This window comes from Arachis ipaensis, chromosome B10 (genome assembly GCF_059453495.1).
Source record: "Arachis ipaensis isolate K30076 ecotype BB chromosome B10, ASM5945349v1, whole genome shotgun sequence".
In the NCBI taxonomy this organism is placed as follows: domain Eukaryota; kingdom Viridiplantae; phylum Streptophyta; class Magnoliopsida; order Fabales; family Fabaceae; genus Arachis; species Arachis ipaensis.
In genome coordinates, this window is record NC_142435.1 from 110,451,720 (window position 1) to 110,458,957 (window position 7,238).

Genomic DNA, 7,238 nt, shown 5'->3' on the forward strand with positions numbered 1-7,238 from the left:
TGGATAAGTGAGATAAACAATTAATGGCCTCAGTCATATGCAAGCATATAAATATATTAAACATTAGACATATTGGATGAAACAAAATATAGATTACAATCATAGAGAAGTGAACACACAAGAATAAAATATTTATGGTTAAATAATGTAACCATGTGTTTAGGTTCAAAGTCTCACAGGTTGTGTGTTCTTTAGCTCAAAAACCATGTTCCAAATACAACTTCAAGCAAATTTAACATAAAAGTTTTGATTAAAATTAGTGAAATTTTGTTCTAAAAATAGAGTTGTAGAAGAAACTTATTATCTTTTCAATCAAGTAGAACATGCATGCAACTAACCTATTACTATGAAAAAAAATCCTATTCTGCAAAAGAAAAACTAACCAAATATCCTATTTTATTGGTGTTAGGGAAGAGAAATTACCTCCGGAAGTCAGGTACTGACCGACCTCCCCACACTTAAGGCTTTGCACCGTCCTCGGTGCCATCTGTCAGGAACAAAGGTGGGCTGGTAGCAGTATCTCTACAGTCGAGACCGTCATGGCTCCCTGTGCTGGTAAATGAAGTGGAGTCTGGGGTGTCTGGGTCTTTGTATTTTCCCATAAGTAGCTCCTTGAGGTATGTGAATCGGCACCTGTTACGGCGCTCTCTCAGCTTTGCTTTGTGTTCCTGCCGATCCAACCTCTCAAGTACTGATGGAGCAGTTGGTTTGTTGTAGGTGCTTGTGGTGTTGAAGGAGGAATGTTTTCAGCCGGTTCAGTAGGCTGGCTTGTAGTGGCTGCTGGAAGTCTGATATATTTCCCGTTACTGATCATCCTGTGGGAGCATGGCTTTGGTGTCTCCAGCTCTGTAGGAGACTCTGGCTGCTGAGATGAGATCTGAAACCAAGGCAGGAAAAGGTAAGTTGCCGCAATTTGTACGTGTCCCATGGCATTCCGGATGTGTCTTGGTAGGTTCAGAGGCTGGTCTGTAAGGATGCACCATAGTAGAACGGCCATGTCTGCAGTGACGGAGGACTTGTGGGTGCTTGGAAAGACGTAATGGGACATAATCTGTGCCCACACACGAGCCTCCAAGGTAAGTGCAGAAGCCAATATTTCCTTAGGTCGGAAATGATGGTATCCATAGATCCATCTGCTACCAGGTAGTGCAATAACTCTGAGAACAGCGTCCTAGTCAAATTGGTATGTCTGGCGCTTGAATGAGGCTTCTTGAAATGCGTCCAGTCCTTCTGGAGTAGGGGGAGATCTAGAGCTCGCTGAATGACCTCTTCTGTAATGGGGACTTGCTTCTGACGGATATAGACAGACTGCAGGGTTGGCAAGTGAAAGTTAGAGTAGAACTCGACTACCCGGGAAAGATTAACCTATCGTGGCTGTCTTTGTAGGAAACCCCATTGTCTTTGTTCAATTTGCGGCTCAACAAATTCAGCAATACGGGTCGAGAGGATAAGAAGGTATTCGTTGTTGTAACTCCTTTCTACCAGTATGGGGAACATCTGCTCACAGTAGCGATTGGTAAGTCGTGCAGTGTCCTTTGCTGGGAAGGCTTTCTCTTTTTCATCAACCTTTATAATCCTCTTAATTCTTTTTGTTGAGGGCTTAACTGCAGTTGAAGATGGCTCTGCCACTAATGCTCTTTTTGTTCCTCTTCTTGCAGGTGGTTTGGGAGTAGCTTTCCCCTTGCCTTTCTTGGTGGCCATCCTGAAAGGGGAAAAAGAAAGTAGCTTGAATTCAAAGGGATAGAGCAAGGAAGAGAATGGGGAAGGTGGTAATCATTGCACATTAAAAGATGGATGATGTAAGCACATGGTCATGACTACATGTGGAAAATCATCAATGAAAATATAGCAAGTGCATATGGGGACAAGTAAATGCAAGGTGTTTATTGGCATGCAGGCAAAGGCATGAGTAGCATAGATCAAGCATTCAATGTCCAAGTTAGATTACCAAGCCTTTCAAACTAATAACATGTTTGTAATAACAATTATATTTAAATAATAAAATAAAAGAAGGGTTTTTGTGAAAAGCAAGCATTTTAGAGGAGTAGGATAAAAGATATCAAAAAACAGTGCACAATGCCATACGGGCATTTTCACAAACACATAGCATGCATGGTAAATAAGCTAAAGAAAATAATAAATTGAACATGCAAGCAACCTTTAAAAATTAATATATAATTGCCAAATAATTTTGCAACAATCCACAAGCATATAATAAGAAACAATGACCCAAATAAATTTCCAACACCAATTAAAAGAAAAAGAAAGAAAAAGAAAACATGGATAATGAAAGAGAAAAGAAAAAGAAAAGAAGAAGAAAACATAAATTAAGAAGAAGAATAGAAAAGTAAGGAGGGAAGAAGAAAAGAAAAACCTTATTAATGGTGGTGAGAGAGAGAAAGTAGAAAGTGAGAAAGAAGGAAGAAGGAAGAAAGGGGAAGAAAAGAAAAAGTAGGATTAAGGGAGGAGAAAGAAAAGATATTTTGGCAGATTAGGATAAGCTGTGCGGCACCAGCGACGCGGACGCGTGGGGTACGCGTTTGCGCGAATAGCGCTCATTTGAATCGACGCGGTTGCGTCGGTCACGCGGACGCGTTACTCGTTTTATGCTACTGGCACGAGGGCAGCCTCGCTCTCGCACAACTCTCTGTTCGAAACTCATTGTTGCCAAATTCCAGGGTGACGCGTTCGCGTGGTGGACGTGATCGCGTGGGTGGCCAATGTTGGACTACGACGCGGACGCGTGGGGCATGCATTTGCGTGGTAAGGCTTGTGCGTCTAGTGCCAGTCCAGCCTCACTCCAGCACAACTTTCGGCCATGCACCCTTTCTTAGGTCGATTTTTAGGACACGCGTCCGCGTGGGTGACGCGGACGTGTGGGACGCATTTTTCCCAAATGACGCGGACACGTCAGCGATGCGGTCGCGTGGGGCGATTTGTGCCAAAGGCACGCCTCTAGCCACGCTCTCGCGTGACTTTCTGTTCGATTTATTTTTCTTTCATACTCACCTGCGACGCGGGCGCGTCGCGTGCCCCCTTTTTTTTTATTATGCAATATGCAAATGAAGATGTAAACTATAGACACTAGTACTGAGAAGAGTTATTGAGAAAGGAAATAAAGGAATAAAAGAAAGAAACAATCATACCATGGTGGGTTGTCTCCCACCCAGCACTTTGCTTTAACATCCTTAAGTTGGATGCTCCACTAGCTCAGTCTTCTGCTGTGGGTGGATCCTCCAAGAGGAAGATCTCTAGCTCCTTGGTTTTTGACGCCTTCTCACCATGATATAGCTTTAAGAGATGTCCATTAACTTTGATGAATTCAGAGCTTGAAGGATGACTCAGGTGGAAAACTCCGTATGGCTCAGCCTTCTCTACTCTGTATGGACCTTCCCATCTTGATCTCAACTTGCCTGGTATGAGCCTTAGTCTGAAGTTGTAAAGGAGGACAAAGTCCCCAGGTTTGAACTCTCTCCTCTTGATGTGCTTATCATGCACAGCCTTCATCTTTTCCTTGTACAGCCTTGAGTTCTCATAAGCTTCTAGGCGTAGGCTCTCTAATTCTTGCAGTTGCAATTTTCTCTCAGTTCCGGCCTTCTCAAATTCCATATTGCACTCCTTTACTGCCCAAAAGGCTTTGTGCTCTACCTCAACTAGAAGGTGATAGGCTTTTCCCTAAACTAAGCGGAAGGGACTCATCCCAATGGGTGTCTTGTACGCTGTTCTGTATGCCCAGAGTGCATCTTGTAGCCTGGTACTCCAGTCTCTTCTATTAGGTTTGACTATCTTCTGCAATATACTCTTTATTTCTTTGTTAGATACCTCAGCTTGCCCATTAGTTTGGGGATGGTAGGCTGTTGCCACTTTATGAACTATCCCATGCTTCTTCAGTAATCCTGTTAGTCTCCTGTTACAGAAATGGGTGCCTTGATCGCTCACGATTGCTCGTGGTGATCCAAAGTGACAAATAATGTGGTTTCAAACAAAGAAAACAACAGTGTTACCATCATCAGTGTGGGTAGGAATTGCTTCCACCCATTTAGAAACGTAATCTACAGCTAACAATATAAAAAATAACCATTAGAATTTGGAAATGGACCCATGAAGTCAATGCCCCAAACATAAAAAATTTCCACAGAAAAGCATAGTCTGTTGAGGCATCTCATCCCTCTTGGATATATTACCAAACCTTTGGCATGGGGGACAAGATTTATAAAATTCAGCAGTGTCTTTAAAAAGAGTAGGCCACCAGAATCTACAGTATAAAATTTTTCTAGCTGTTCTTTGAGGAGTGGCAGGCCTCTAAAATAGACTAGAATTCTGATTGAGGCACACATCGTCTAATTACCTGGTCAGCGCCACATCTCCATAAATATGGGTCATCCTATATATAATATTTGGACTCGCTTTTCAGCTTGTCTCTTTGATGCTTAGTAAAGTTTGGAGGAAAAGTGCGGCTAACTAGATAATTAGCTATAGGTGCATACCAAGGGGCTACTTCAGATACTGCTTGTAAGTTGTCGAATGGGAAATTATCATTTATAGGAGTGGAGGTATCCTTAATGTGCTCAAGGCGACTCAAGTGGTCTGCCACTAGATTCTGGTTACCACTCCTATCCTTGATTTCTAAATCAAATTCTTGTTGTAGCAGTATCCAACGTATAAGTCTTGGTTTGGACTCCTTTTTAGCTAATAAATACTTTAGAGCTGCGTGGGCTCAGAATTTATCCAGAGCAAAAACAATAGCAAGAAGCTCTTTCTCAGTAGTAGTGTAATTAGACTGAGCAATGTCCAAAGTCTTAGACGCATAAGCAATTACAAAAGGATCCTTACCTTCACGCTGAGCCAGCGCTGCTCCTACTGCATGATTGGAAGCATCGCACATGATTTCAAATGGCTGGCTCCAGTCTGGTCCTCTCACAATTGGAGCTTGAGTCAGGGCGGTCTTCAGCTTATCAAACGCTTGTTTGCAATCCTCACTGAACTCGAACTCAATATCTTTCTGCAGTAGTCTGGATAAGGGTAGTGCTACCTTACTGAAGTCCTTAATGAATCTTCGGTAAAAACCTGTATGGCCAAGGAACGAATGAACTTTCCTCACAGAGGAGGGGTAAGGTAAACTAGAAATAACATCCACCTTTGCTGGATCTACAGAAATGCCAGTATTAGACACAACATGTCCTAGTACAATCCCTTGTTTAACCATAAAGTGACATTTTTCAAAATTCAATACAAGGTTTGTACTGACACATCTATCTAATACTCTAGATAAACTATCCAAGCAAAGGCTAAATGAATCACCATAAATGCTAAAATCATCCATAAAAACCTCCATACAGTCCTCAATAAGGTCAGAGAAAAGACTCATCATGCACCTTTGGAAAGTAGCTGGGGCATTGCACAAGCCAAAGGGTATTCTCTTATAAGCATAAGTGCCAAAAGGACATGTAAAAGTAGTCTTTTCCTGATCTTCAGGAGCTATATGGATTTGAAAATAGCCTGTATAACCATCTAAAAACAATAATGGGATTTACCTGACAGGCGATCAAGCATCTGATCAATGAATGGCAAGGGGTAATGATCCTTGCGAGTGGCTTGGTTGAGACGCCTATAGTCAATGCAAACTCTCCACGAATTTTGTACTCTAGTTGTCAGAAGCTCTCCATGCTCATTTCTTACTATTGTGATTCCAGACTTCTTGGGCACCACTTGTACTGGACTGACCCATTCGCTATCTGAGATGGGGTAAATGATATTTGCTTCAAGTAGCCTAGTCACTTCTTTCTTGACAACTTCTAGGATGGTGAGATTCAGTCTTCTCTGAGGTTGACGGACGGGATTTTCTCCCTCTTCTAGGAATATTCTGTGCTCACAAACTTGAGGGCTGATACCTACTATATCCGCCAGGCTCCATCCAATTGCTTTCTTGTGTTTCCTCAGCACACTGAGTAGCTGTTCTTCTTGTTGGGAAGTGAGTTCCCTTGCAATGATAAATGGAAACTTCTGCTTGTCATCAAGGTAAGTATACTTGAGGTGTGGAGGGAGGGGCTTTAATTCCAATTTCTGCTCATGGTCAGGCTCTGAATTTATCTGGGGCTGGTGATAATGGCAAAGTGCCCTCATTGTCCTCTGAAAGTGTCCCCACACTTGGACCTTGTCCTGTGTACTTCTCTTCTAATTCTTCCTGGTGAACTTCAGCCACAGTTTCATCTATGATGTCACACTGGGAGATAGAAAGATCATCTGGAGGGTGCTCCATAGCTCCATGTAAACTGAATTTCACTATTCTGCATCTATTTCAAAAGAATAAGTTCCGAAAAATGCGTCCAACTTGAACTTTGAAGTCTTCAGGAATGGTCTTTCAAGCAGGATTGATGATGGCCTTCCTGAATCATTAGGAGGCATTTCCAAGATATAGAAGTCAATGGGAAATGTGAGCCCCTTAATGCTCACTAATACATCTTCGGCAATTCCAACCACTGTAATAATGCTTTTATCTGCTAACACAAAACGAGCTGCCGACCTTTTTAAGGGAGGGAGCCTCAAAGTATCATATATAGACAAAGGCATTATACTAACACATGCTCCTAAATCACACATGCAATCAGAAAATATCACACCTCCAATAATACAGTTAACCATACATGGACCTGGATCACTACACTTTTCAAGTATACCTCCCATTAAAGCAGATATAGAACTACCTAAAGGAATAGTTTCTAATTCATTAATTTTGTCTTTATGTATGCACAAGTCTTTTAGAAACTTTGCGTATTTAGGTACCTGCTGAATAACATCAAAAAGGGGAACAGTTACCTCAACCTTTTTGAATATTTCTACCATTTTGGGATCAAGTTCCATCTGCTTCCTGGGCTTCCTTGCAATTTGTGAAAATGGAATAGGGAGGGGGTTTTTTGCAGGGTCTGCATCCTTTGGTGCTTCCTTCTGTGGTTGAGCTTCTTCTTCTTCACCCATATCTTGTGCGTCATCTTCCTCTTCAGCATCCTCTACTTCCATCACCTTTTCAGCTGAGGCGTGTTCTGATGGGATTGGCACCTCCTGATTCCTCTCTTGTAGTGTGGTTCCGGACCTTAGGGTGATGGCATTGATGCCACCCTTTGGATTGGGTAAGGGTTGAGAAAGAATTCCACTGGATCTTGCATGTTGAGTGTTTGAAGTATTGGGTGATGCCAGCTGAGAGATGAGAGCTTGTATAGCGGATGCTAGGCCATTAAGTG